Source organism: Lissotriton vulgaris, chromosome 3_1 (genome assembly GCF_964263255.1).
Source record: "Lissotriton vulgaris chromosome 3_1, aLisVul1.2, whole genome shotgun sequence".
NCBI classification, from domain to species: domain Eukaryota; kingdom Metazoa; phylum Chordata; class Amphibia; order Caudata; family Salamandridae; genus Lissotriton; species Lissotriton vulgaris.
The window spans coordinates 657,553,865-657,568,580 of NC_141689.1; positions in this window are offsets into that span (position 1 = coordinate 657,553,865).

Consider the following 14,716-nt stretch of genomic DNA (forward strand, 5'->3'; position numbering starts at 1 on the left):
GACGATATTCTTCTTTTTATTCCCAACATGTCCACCTCTTTCCCGGCTTTTTTCTCTTTATTAAAAGACTACTCTAATGTTTCGGGATATAAACTCAATGTTGATGAATCCGAAATCCTACCTCTTAATACATTTTGTATCCCCTCTATGTTTACTGGCTCTGGTTTTGCATGGGCCTCTTCTCACATCAGATGTCTTGGTATCCTATATTGTAATAACCTTGGAGCACTCAATAAACTTAATCACTCAGAGATTCTCACTAAGCTCACTACCCTCATTGATAGCTGCTCACCTCTTTTCCTTTCATGGTGGGGCAGATTGGCCACAATTAAAATGATGCTTCTCCCTATTACATCCTTCTACCTTTCTATGCTTCCAATCTCTCTTCCTAATACTTTTTTTCGTCCCATTAATAGTAAACTTATCAAATTCCTTTGGAACAATCGTAAACCTAGACTCTCGCTAGCTTATTTACAACTCTCGAAAGACTCTGAAGGAGTTAATTTCCCACATCTTAAACGTTATCATACTGCCTTCTCCCTGAAGCAAATTTGGACCTTTCTCTCGGACTCCACTATCTCCTCCCTCACGGCGTGGAGTACGCTGGAATTGGCGCAATGTTCTCCTTTTTCTTTTCTCTCTGCTCTTAAGATCCTTTCCCCTCCAAAAAGATTCTCTTTCCCTACCCTTGCACATTCTAAAGCGTTACTTCTTTCTTCGCTTTCGGCTAATTTTTCTCTCACTTTCCGCTCTTTGGCCGTTCCCCTTTGGTATAATAAACATTTTAAGATTCACAATCGTGCCCTCTTTTGGAAGGAGTGGATTGGTAAAGGGATTATCACTCCTCATAATTTGATTAAAGGAGATGCTTTCCTATCGTTTTCTGAGATTCAAACCCTCTATCATGTCTCCTCACATTATTCTTTACAGTACATTACACTTGAGGAAGTCCTCACTGCTTATTATTATCCTACTACCTCTCTGCCTGATACCTCCTCTGATTCTTCCTCTTCTCCACCTACTCCCATTGACTTTTCTACTCAATTTAAAGCAGCCACTATATACACATTGATTTCTTCCTCTTCCACACTCAGAACTAAATCTCCTGTAGAACTTCTTTGGGAAAAATACCTTGGCATGGTTTTCCCTGAACAGACCTGGGACATTCTTTGGTCTCGCATTCATACCACTTCTCGCTCGGCCAGCACAACACAATCCCTCTATTTTTTCTACAATAGACTATTTTTCACCCCTAGTACCCTTCATAGGTTTAAGTTGCTGGACTCCCCTAAATGCTGGACATGTCCTCATGATAATGCTGATGTCCTTCATATGTTCTTCCAATGTCCCCCCTTCATTGACCTTTGGTCCAAAATTTGGTCTAAATTGAACGATATCCTTTTGTCAGACATTCCCTTTCACGTTGACCATGTTTTCTTAGGTCATTTGTCTCATGTCTTTGACAACTATAAAGAAAATGGTAATTTTGTCAATTTATTCATTGCTGTCACTTTTCAGATTATTACCTCTAATTGGAAAGACTTAACGAACATTTCCTTTCTAGCATTGTGGAATCTACTCTGTCATCATCACAGAATGGACAGAGCTTATGCCACTTCCACTCCTTTGCTGATTAAAAGAGACTTATTGTGGTTACCTTTGACAATTTTTTTATCTAGGAAATGGTCTTAATTGTTCATTTTGTTATTTAATATGATGCATTATTGTTCTATTTTTTTTACAATTTTATTCTTTTCTTTTTCTTTCTTCTCCGCTTTCCTTCTTTCTCTTTCTTTCTTCTTTCTTTTTCTTTCTTTCTTCTTCTTTCTCTTTCTTTTTCTTCTTTATCAAAAAAAACTTTTAAAATGCATATGTATTAAGTATAGTTTTACTTTATTGGGTCCCTTGTTCTTATTTCCTTTTCTTTGCCTCTAGTTCTTGTTGGTACCCATTATTATTGAACTTGTTCTGATGTTTTTTACATTGTTGTACTCTTTTAATAAAGCATTTTGAACTTTAAAAAAAAGGAACATTAATGTCAGGAAAAGAATTATTTTGCCAGGTCGAATTTGCAGTGTTAAAACTACACAAGTAGTCTAGAGGATAAGGCCTGAAGACATACTTTGCTTTTACATGTTAATGGTGACACAATAGGTGCTGCATTCCACTAATGGTATATATATCTTACAGGCCCTAGGTAGACTGGGTACCATGCTAGGAACAAAAAGGTAATTTAAATGTGCCAATAAGGATTGATAAGAAATACAACAATGTTTTAGGGCCAGAGCACATGTCCTAGGAACTAGTTAGAAGGATCCCAGTGTACAGCGTGTAAAAAACAACAGGTAATACAATGTTCTTAACTTCCCCTAACAATATATCATGAGGCAAAGCAATGCAAATTTCCCTAGATCCAGGAGATTTTGTTCTGGTTTTGTAGTAATTCTGCATCAGTGGCTGAATATTATTGCTGTCACTTTTGCTTTGATGGACAGCACAAAATGATTTTTGCATTAACCTACTAATGTTAAATGACATGTTGTACTGATTAAATGTAAACCATTGTCTATTGTAAATAAAATTACTTGTATGCAAAATTATTGTTTTTCTGCAGTATATTAACCCTTTCCATGCGTTGGACAGCCCCTGGCCGTCCAACCTCACTGTGGGCATGTGCGGAGGACGGCCAGGGCCGTCTGAACCCTGCCCACTCATCAATTTGTGCTGTGGTCAACGGGTTAAAAGATTAATACCCGTATAAAATAGGAAATGATGGCTGGTGAACTTCAAAAGTGGTGGGGCTATTTACCATCCTTGAACTGGATTGAGCAGGGGTCATATGACACGTTTTGCAGCATGGTTTGAAAATAACGTAGCTAACAATCCAGAAATTCTGATGGGTCACTTATTAAATGATCAGGATAATTGTTTATTAGAGCACACTATGCACTTTGACCTTATACCCACAATTATGACTTTGTTGTGCATGGAAGGGCGGAATTAGCTAAATTAGCATCTGAATAGGCACAATTAAGGCTTAATGTGTGAGTAACAAGAAAAAATAAGTTTTCTCCTTGGTATAATCACACCCATATGTCGCAATAGAATTTACGTTCAAATTCCTCAACTATTTAGTTGAGAGAGAGACAGCCCATCTCCAGTAAATCACCTTACAGCACCAATGTTTAAAATGGCAAAGGTGTCATTCACTGGCTTTACGGCAAACAGAATCATTGCCCTTAGATTGTCATGAGTCCAAAATGTAATACGGAGAACCATTACGAACATAAGTGACGGAATAACTACACATATGTGGTAAAATAACAAACATAATAGCAAGTGTCCTCTAGTACCAAGGTATCAAAATCAGCAATATGTCAGTCTTAAATCAATTTCAGAATTGCAGTAAATTTTCTGAAGCAAGAGCTTGACAGATTTAAAAATAAAGGCATTTCACCCACCAAGGAATATATTTCTTTTCATTTTGGATAAATAGGCCCAATTCACGAAAAAAATCAGGCTTGAATTTAGTATTTTATGCCACCGAATACTTTAGAGAGCACAGTTTTAGTCAACCAAGAGCATCTTTTCTTTTTCACTGAGCACTCACACATGCTACTGTCAGAAACATGGACATATAGTACCATTTATGTGCATTTACTATCTTCAAAGACCAGCAATGACCAGCATATCACAACCATAATGCCTAGTAAGGCACAATTATGTTAAAGATTTCCTCAATATTTCAAGGATGACCAGCTATTATGCGAAACAGAAATGGCCAGAATTTTAAAATGAATGTCCACATATTTATCATTGATGGGCCATCAGTCTGTCAGAGATAGCCAGGAAATTGCCTAAAAGGATCACCAAATGAATGAATGAATATCATTTATAAAGCGCAACTTATGCCCATGAGCGTCTTGGTTATCATCGGCATAAGTTGCTCATGGGCATAATATGGGCCACCATTATGCCAAGATAGCCAGCATGTCACCTAGAAATCCCATGGTATGTCAACGATAAACTACCATAATGCCAGATCTCTCAAATATGTCACCCACATTGTTCACAATGTCACAGGTGGGCTGCAATTACCCAGGGGCTAACCAGAATGCCATTCAAGAATTCCACAACATGCAATGAATGGGACCATTAAGCATGGTTTAAGTCCCATGTCCCCAACCAAACACATCCATAAAAGCGCAGATATGATTTATTTGCACACATGTGTGTTCTCCTACAGTCACAGTCACTCATTCGCTCACTCACACACGGTAATATGCACAGACACTCACATGGTCTCAGTCACACACATGCTCACTCACACAGGTAAATACACCAGCATAAACTCTTGACAACATTTCTGTGGGGTGGGAGGGCTGTATAAAACTCTGCCCTACCTGCTTCATAGAAATTAGCAGTAATACAGGCTAGTCCGGGCCCTAAGCAAGTGTAAGTATAATGGAAAAAACTAGGGACAGCACCATAATGTTCAGTAAACAATACAGTGAGTTGCTGCACTTTATATTTAAAACTAATGGGTTGTCAGTAAAATAGTAGAAAGAAACAGAATGCTCATATCGAGTAATGGAATGCTATTAATACAACCAGGATTATTGTGGTCTTGTTCTAGCTGCTTTCCAGCCATCAACTTCTAATTTAAGTCAAACTCACTTTATTCGAATAATTAAAATCATAAAAGTACACAATAAAAACATGATGATAAAAACAGTAAAAATACTAAATAATTAGCCCAACAATTTTGCATATTAAAAACTTATTTACAGAATTCAAATCTTTTAGATTTACTTTACAAAAGGGGAGAACATTCATAAACCATTTATATTGTACTCTCTAAGTTTCTTGGATCTTACAGCTGTGACAAGATAACTTACGATGTTAAATATAGTCCAGGTATTATTCAACAGTAGAAGATACATTAGAGCTGATTTAACCTGGTGGAACCCCAACCCTCTTAAGAGTGGGATGATTAATTATTTCCTCAATGTTGAGTAATGCTTACAAAAGAACATAAAATGGGTGGTGTTTTGCATTGAACAGTTATCGCAGTCACAAAAGGTAGCCTTGTCTGGGGTGCATCATATCTGATAGTTTCCTAATAAAAGTTATACCTGGTTAAACTGAAATCTGGTTAAGAGCCAACGATGGAAAGGTTTGGAAACAACTCTTAGGTACAGTTCCGGGAAGGGGAAGTGACTAGCAAAAAGTGCTCTCTCGTAGCTGGTTTTGCTAGTTCCTCAGCCTTTCTTTCCAGTAATTTCATGGACAAGAAGTGCCTTTTGACCCAAAGTATATCATCTTTGACAATACCTTCTGGGTGATCAAAAATTTCTTTGATGTAGGATAACCATGGAATTTTGATCCCCCTTTCCAAACCGATACAATGTCTTAATATTAGATGGTTCAATGTTAGCTCAGGATTGAGCCAGGTTTTGAGCCAACACATGAGGGGTGCTAAACTAATCAAGTCACCAAAAAATCCCATGCCTAGCTCTTGGTGAACAGCTAATGTTGGGGTAGACTGTGGGACCGGTAGAAACAATTTAATTTCAACCCTTTGTACCTCTGTCATGTTTGTATACCCCCAGATTGCTGAACCATAAAGGGTTAGGGCTAGACATTTGGCCTTATATAATTTAAGGATTGCTTCATAGGATCGTCCCCCCAATTCTAATTGCTGTTGCATTATTTCCCTCATAAAATGTACACATTTAATGCAGGGACAAATCAAAGTTTGACTCTCCCCGTGTTAGAGATACTGACAGAAAAGCAATCTGTGAGTTGCCATTAAGAGGAGTATCAGCTCTTTTCTTAATGTACACTGTGTTCCTGGAAAAAGGAACAACTTGCTGAAATGGCTTCAAACCTGTTGACATCCCTTTATCTTACTGTCCATTATCCTAACGTAGCCTAGCCAGCTGCCCTAACTTCTTACTTACGGATTTCAACATCTTCCATGGCACCACAGATGTGCTTTTTGTTCCTTCTAAAAATGGTATACTTTCAGATATCTGTAGGAAGCATCTCATCTTCCTCTTCTCTCTTCACTGCAGAGGCAGTGTCCACAGACGAGCGCTTGTTAAATGCTGCGTCTGTGTCCTGTTTAGTAAGATATCCACAGCATGCGGTACCATTACTGTGAGATCTGTTCCCAGCACGAGCCCTGCCGATTGTCTTATAGAGGCCGCAGCAGCCGCCGTGGCTCTCAAACAACTCGGCAGCGCTCTTGCCACATTATCGAGCATTGCAGAGAAATACGCACACGGTCTCTGCTTTCCCCCAAAACACTGAGTTAGGACAGACAACGCGCAACCTTCCGCCTCGTGCACGTAAAGGACAAAAGGCTTCTGGTAATCAGGTGTTCCAAGAACTGGCGCAGAACACAGAGACTCTTTTAGTAACTCAAACGCTTCCTGACATGCGGGGGTCCAGGGTAGGGGTTCGCGCACTTCTTTGGTAGTCAGATACAATAGGGGTTTTGTTAGTAACGCATAGTTAGGTATCCACTGACGACAATACAATGTTATGCCTAGGAACGCGCGCACCTCTCGCTGCGTGTTAGGTACTTGCATGTTAGTGATCGCTTTTATGCGCTCCGGCGTCAATCTCCTCCCCGCTTTCGAAAGGAGGTGACCGAGGTAGGTGACCTCCGTTCGACAGTATTGAAATTTCGGAAGGGACACCTTATGCCCCCTTTTAGCCAAATGGTGTAACAATTTCACAGTAGCATCCCGACAACCCTGTTCGTCATCCGATGCTATCAGGATATCATCCACGTACTGCAACATCACGTTGCCAGGTGGAAGTTCCAAATCATCCAATTGTGCCTTCAGAGCCTGACTGTATATACTAGGACTCTCAGTGTACCCCTGAGGAATTCTCTTGAAGCGGAAACTTCGGCCAGCCAATGAGAATCCGAAGAGATACCTGCTATCTTCATGTACTGGAATACTGAAGAAAGCGTTTTTCAAATCAAGGACAGAGAAATATTTGGCCGAAGGTGGGATCATTGTTAATATCGTAGTGATGTCCGAGACCACCGGATACTGTGGCTCCACTACTCTATTCACCTGCCGCAAATCGATCACAAATCTATAGACATCAGGAGTATTATCAGTTGCATCAGGTGACCGTCTTTTAAGTACAGGCAAAATAGGACTGTTACATATATTCGAATCAGTCTCTTCTACAACTCCAGACTGTATCAATTCTTGAATTATCTGTAACAAGGCCTTCTCACCCTCTCTAGGTATTCTGTATTGTGGAATTCTGGGCAATTTGGCTCCCACCTTTACTCTAATTGACACCGGGGCAATGTCCATTCTTCCCACATCATTATCACTGACGGCCCACAAGCTGTCTGGTATGCCTCGAAACTCAGGTGGCAGCGGGTCGTCTTTTGAAAAGCACTGTAGTGGGCGGGCAACATTGGGGCCTAGAGTAAGGTACACGCCATCCGGGGAACAATAGATGGTAGCATGCAATCTCTTCAATAAGTCTAAACCCAACAAATTTTCACCACAATTTGATGTCAATAAAAACGGTGAATCAACAGTAAAAGGACCAATCGTTAACGTGAGAGGTTTAGAAATGGGGCTAATCACCGGAGTTCCTGCGAAACCCACGGATATGTTATTCTTGCCAGACAGAGCCGCCCCTGGGACCCGAGAACGAGCCACTGAACTTTTCATTGCACCCGTATCCACTAGAAATTTCTGTTGAGACCCTAGTAAGTCGGCTTCGACATAAGGTCCCCTCTGATCAACTTCCATAAGTACTGGTCCCATGCTCTGTCCTACGCTGTCCTAGTTGTGGGAAAACCCTGTCAAATCGTCCACTGAATAATCATCGTTGTAATACTGGCCCCCGCTCCTCTGTGACTGTTGTCTATCTGCCCCATGGTCAAAATAATTACCTCCCCGTCTCCCGCCTTCTTCTGATCGCCCAACTTGTCTTCCAAAATCACCACTACCTCATCCTCGTCCTCGTCCCGTGCCTGACTGGAGCAGCGGGCAGTCTCGCCACCAATGCCCTTCCTGCTTACACTTGGCGCATTAGTTCTGTCCCAACCTTTCCTCACTCTCCCCTCTGCCAAAACTGCCTCCGCGACTCAGCGCCGCACCTCTTCCTCTGCCTCTTGCCACTTGCTGCAACAAAACCCTCGTCTTCAAATCTTTAGCCTTCTTTTCCTGCTTGTCCTTATTTTCATTTTCCCTGTGCTCGTAATATTGCGCCATACTTAGTATTCCCGAAGGAGAGGACGTTGTCCACGTACTCTCGGACGCTTGCAGTCTAGCCGATATTTCAGGCAATAAATTTGTGACAAACCTGTTAACGAAGAGCCGTAACCCTCCATCTTGCGACACATCCTGCCCACTAAAATCCATGAACGTTTCCTCAAACCTCGTAAAGAAATCTGAGACCGCCTCATCCTTTTTCTGCTTGCAAGCCGTCAATTTGTCCCAATCTACCTTTTTCGGGGGAATGAGAGAATGCATATACTTAATAATGCGCCCTGGCAAAGCTAATATCTCAGCCCTCGGCTTCTCCCCTGGCTTACGCTCCTTGTCCCAATCCTGCAACTCCTGCCATGTACCTCCCAGCTCCTCCGTATGATCCGTACCTTTCACTTGTCGCCACACATCAACCGGGACCAAAAGCCCGAAAAACAATTCAACGTCAGCCAACGTCATCACAGTAGAAGACGCCGCTTCCGTAAGCTCTTTGTAATAGGCCGTTGGATTCTTTCTAGAATCCGGCAGCTGAGCCTTCAATGACAACACCTCACTTCTCTTCCATGGCGTATACACCCATTGCTCCTGAAAATGCGCATCAATTCTGTTCCTTGTAACAGCCTTCGTGACTGGGTCTAACAACTCGGGGACCTCAGGATGAAAAATAGGGTGTACCTCTCGCATCGGGTGGAGACCTGGGAAATGGGGTGTACCGGCAGAGGGCAATTCATTCCTGTATTGCAAAAGCGCGCGCAAACTACTCATCACTTCCTTCACCCCCGTGTTCGTTCTGTACGCTCCAGCCTGTATATCCCGCAAAACCGCCGGAGCCACACCTCCATAGCCCTGCTCCCATAGCGGTATCAATACACCAGCCATGTGCCACAAAGCGTGCTGCTGCATCAAGGGCTCAAAATCTTTCATGGTGGACCAAATGTCTTCGAACGAATAGATATTATTCCTGGCCCATTGGCATGCCTGGTTAGCCACCAAACTTTTTTCATCCAAACCAACTGTAGAACGTGTAAGTAGTTTCCGTACCTGTGAGAGCAACCCGCTACCTGCGCCGCGACTCGGTGTTAGCATCTCCTGACTGGGGGTGGTGCTAGCTGAGACAGTAGGGAGTGCTAAAGAAAATGGCGAGGGGGCGGGTGAAGTGGGCTGAAGTAGAGAAACGAGGGGTGTCGAGGGCAGGGATTGTTGGGGGGCACTCGCTGAAGGACCTGGAATGGCGCTACTAGGGGCCGAAAGTGGCAATGAGGGGTACAATGGCTGCGGGGCATAAGGGGGAGGGGGTCGGGCATTCAAAATGTCCTCCATCTCGTCTGGGTCGTCCTCTCGTACTACGTAACTTTTATTTTCTTTCAACCTACAAAGTCTATCAGCGCGCTCCATGCGTAATGCATTCTCATTCCCCACCTGTTCCCTCGCTTTCTGCGCCATAGTCTGGGTGGACTTTTTATACTCCTCTTTCTCCTCTCGCATCTTACGTTTCCTGACCTCTTTCTGCCATATTCGCAAAGAGTCAAACATACTCTGACGGCTACGCCTAGCAAACAGTTTATCTTGCAAATAATCCAACTTAGCTTCATCAAAAGAACCCGTCAAAGGCCATTGTAAATCCACATTATCAGCTGTGTATCGATGCCACAAAGTGCCAAACATAATCGGGACCAGTCCATGTTTAACATACATATCAAAACTCGGTGTCCCTTCAGGGGGTGCAGGTTGGCTCTCGGCCAGTCTAGTATCTGAGGGTCGACAACAACATCCAAAACATCGCAACTTGCTAAAACACGGCATCTTTACTTTATCTTTAATCTCAACTCGAGTTCATTCACACACAAACATATAGACGTACATCAGAGAACCACGTACACATATACAATATCTCCAAACACGTGTTACCAAATGGGACAAGGCCCGTCGACCAAGTCCTGGGGAACCTGGACTCTACCGCAGACCGAACAGTACACTAACTGTTCTGAGGAAGGGGAACAAATCCGCCACCCGTGCGGCACTGTGGATCACTGCGCACTTTACCGCAGGAAACCCGGATCACGCCTCCACTGAATCACCACACTAGGAGTTCAGGGTAAGCGCACCAGAGTCTACCCACGATGAGCCACACCGTCACCACAGTACCATCCGGTCGGATCGCTACAAACAATTACCTCGAAATACGTCCCCAACCCCGTCAAGTCTGTCAGAGCACCAACTCGTACTCTGAGTTCCCCGGAGCACACTAGCCCCAGGAGCACACCAGCTCCTCAAACCATCGGAGACGCTCTAGTCTCCCGGAACACTCCTGTTCCTGCAGCAATCACAGGTGGACCACTCACCTTCCGTTGGCGGCACCGACCTCTACCGTTCTCCACCTCCGGCTGCCAGGACCAACACGGTCAGCTTCAAGTTCCGCCTTCTGGACCCCGGCCTAAGATCCGAACCAGGACCTCTCCCGATCAGCAGGGTGGGGCAGCGCTGCGAGAACCAAGCTCGGCATCAAATGGGATCCCGGACCCACCGTGCCGACCAGCGGGTCCCCGGTCTTCTGCTACCCACTTACGGGTGAGAAAGATCCTTATCGCGGGGTCCCTGTTCGGGCGCCATCTGATAAGCGTGGCTCAAATCCACCCGAGTGACTTACAGCACTCACCTATAATTACCTTATAGGAAGTCAGCCGGACAGTGGAGAAGTATAAACAAAAGTCTTTATTAGGCCAAATAACACTCATATGAGAGGGCCCTGTCCGACCTCACTCCTAGGAGTGCGAACGAGAGGACTGACTCTCTGCATCACAGCAATACATTATAATGCAATACAGTAAAATAGGGTACGCCCCTTGTGGAAAACTACTGAGCCCCAGACCAGTGAACAATGCTCTCATACAGCAGGCATCTGCACCTGCGAGGGATACATTATTATCTCTGCTCAAGGCCATGGAGCTAGGCTTCGGCGCCTCTGGGCATGAGAACATTGCAGATAGCGGAACTTGTTACTTTCGGCCACAGTAAGCCGAGAAACGAAAACTGCTGTCTTAGTATATTTCTGTATTCCTGCGGGAGGGGCGTGAGTGAGCAGAACCCGCAGGCACAGAGAGTTACACAAAATGGTGGCACACAGGCTAAGCTAAGAAACTAATATGGTCACGCATACATTTGGATATAAGCATAAGTGCGTTTACGTAAATGCGTTAGTTAGTCATATGATGCTAACTCACACGTCATCATAGGGTAATTAGAGCCTCGAAAAGTGAATTCTATCAATACTAGCACTAACACAAGCCATCTTTAAACTAAACTCTATGCCATCAGAACAGGAAGCACTACACTTATGATTTCATTTGTCTTTTCATACTTATTATACATTTATTTTTATCTTTATTTATCTTACTCGTAAAACCTGGAAAACATGTCAAAATTAGCTTCTGGTGTTCACAAGCAGAACAATACAACTAAGGGTCAGATGTACTGAGCATTTTGACACACACAAATGTACAGATTCGGCGTTTGTACCATTAAAATGTAGTTTCTTTTTTACTAATCCCATTTTAGGAGTCAGAAAAGTTGCCTGAATCCAGAAATTACATTCTAAAAGGATATTGAGTAGGTATCTGGAAGAGGCATCTTGTAGGTGTCCCTAAACCAATATCTAATATATCAATGTTTTAAAATTGAAATCCAGTGGAAAAACATTGATCTGAATCTCAGAACCAATGCATCACCTCGGCTGCGTGCATTTATTCTACCCGGACCCACACAATGCTCCGCAATCAGGAATCAAGGTGCTTTTTTAAGCAGGTCTAACTGGGTCCCTGTAGCCGGCCTGCACTCCATTGTGGCCAGCCTGAACGTGTGACTTTGTCTGGGCCTGGCACGACCAGATATTCCTTGTTGGTGCTTTGCGCTTTTTGGCACTCTTTTAACTTAAAACTATAAAATTCAATATTTCAGTTTTTTGTAGTTTAGGTCTTGTTTAATTTATTAAACTAAGTATTATTTTTTAAACTTGTTCTGATATATTTTTGTGTGGTGTTTTTACTGTTTTACTGTATCAAGTGTTGCACAAATACTTAAAACATTGCCTTCAAGTCCAGCCGGACTTCTATGTGCAAAGCTACAGGAGGGTGATCGCATGTTCATTTTGGGAGATCGAAAGCGAGCCATTCCAGACAATATTATGAAGCAAGTATTTTAATCTAGCGGACATAACGCGTTTCGACCAACACAGGTATTGACCACATGACAAAAGAAGTAGTCCTTTTGTTTTAACATGCATATACATATAGACGGTGAAAAAAGACTAAATGGACATAAACAGTGGGTAGATCTGCACACTGTAGGTGCACGATAATGACAATATCTAACATGAAAAAAAATTGTTAACTTTTTGGTACAGTTTATAATTCATTCACATGTGAACATCCCCAATTGGTTACTACATTGGCTTTCTCCCCATCAAAGTCATGTAGTTTTACAAAGTCCCACATTTTGAAACAATCCCTTGGCAAATTTCAACATTCAATGTCATAATCTCAATCCGTTTCTTAGCGCCACATGGTTCAAATAACCACAAACTCCATTGTTCTTGCACATGCGTGAACTTCATTTGTAAAATCTAGGTTTACCGTTCCTGCGAGTGCTTCGCCTCTGTTGTGGATGCGAGTGAGCTTTGGATTGGAAATCCGCGCGGTGTCCGCCACCCCGCTCGGAGCACCCAGCCGCGAGTGAAAGGGGTTAATGGCGGGCAGCTGAGCTTAATATATATATATATATATATATATATATATATATATATATATATATATATATATATATATATATGTATATATATATATATATATATATATATATATATATATTCACACAAAGTTGCTTCTTCCGACTGCCCGGGCCCCGTGGGAGATGGCGCACACGCCGGTGGAGAACCCTGGTAGTAAATCCCCAAACACAAGTTCCAAATGACCTGCGCTCTCAGTACAAAGTGACAAACAACAACTATCATGGATCAAACCAGGAAAAGCAATCTGTCAGTTACAGACATTCCGCTACTTCTAGCAGCACAATCAATAGCCTCTGACAATGAAGAAAACGATTCAGAGATGTCAACCCAACAACAACTGCAACAAGCTGCACAAAGAGGAGGGGGCAGTAATCCTTTCAAAAGAAAATCTACCTTTGATCCACAAATGCCCAAATATGCCATTGACATCTACCATGGGAGAATAACAGATGACATTAAACACCTGTATTACCATCTCAAACACAAACAAAAAAGGAAATGTCATAATGAAATGAAATATGTCAAAGTCACGGATAGACTCAGCAAAAACACCGAATGATTATAAAACCATCCGACAAGGGAGGTAACATAGTCCTTTGGCCTAAAAGTGACTACCTAAAAGAAGCCCACATACAACTTTCTGATGAAGTATGCTACAAAAAGACTAATACCAAAGAGTATACCAATACTACAGAGACGCTAAGAAAACACCTACAACAATTCAAAAGTGATGGTATGATTTCCAAGGAAGAATTTGATTTCTTATGGAGTGAAAACCCAACTATTCCCTCTATTTACTTTGTACCTAAGACCCACAAAGACGTCAGCCCCATTCCTGGTCTACCAATTATAGCAGCAATCAATAGTGTTGGAGAACATCTATCACAATATGTCGACTACTATCTACAGGATTTAGTTAAAGATCTTGCAACCTATGTTAAAGATACGGGGGACTTCTTAAATAAAATCAGAAACATTGAATGGGATGCCAACATGAGACTAATAATTTTACACATCGAATCATTATACACATGCATTGATCATGATGTGGGGCTCAAGGCAATCAAGCACTTCCTGAACAACAAGCCAGCCGAGTGCTATGAGCACAACAAAATCATAATCAAAAGCATTGAATGGTGCCTTAACAACAATTATTTCATGTTTGGAACACAGATGTACAAACAACAGAGGGGAGTAGCAATGGGATCCTGCTTCTCCCCCAGCTATGCCTGATAAATGGTAGGCTGGTGGGAGGAGCAGGTCCTCAAAGTGGAACACCTAGAACAATACAATAGTCATGTCAAATATTGGCTTCGCTTTATTGTTGATGTCTTCATTGTGTGGTGTGGTAATGATGACTGTGCTAAAATGCTTATCAATAATCTCAATGACAATCGGGTTAATTTGAAATTCACCTCACACATTAGTAGTAAGGAGGTTGAGTTTCTAGATGTCAAAGTGTATGTAGAAGCAGGAAAAATCAACACCACGCTCCATAGAAAAGCGACAGCTGGCAACTCTACACTTCACGCGATGAGTGCCCACCCTAAACATTTAATTCAAAGCATACCTTATGGTGAACTACTCAGAATAAAGTGAATATGTAGCACCATTGACCAACAAGATATATGCACAAGGGCAGCACTAGAGAGATTTCGCAAGAGAGGCTACAAAA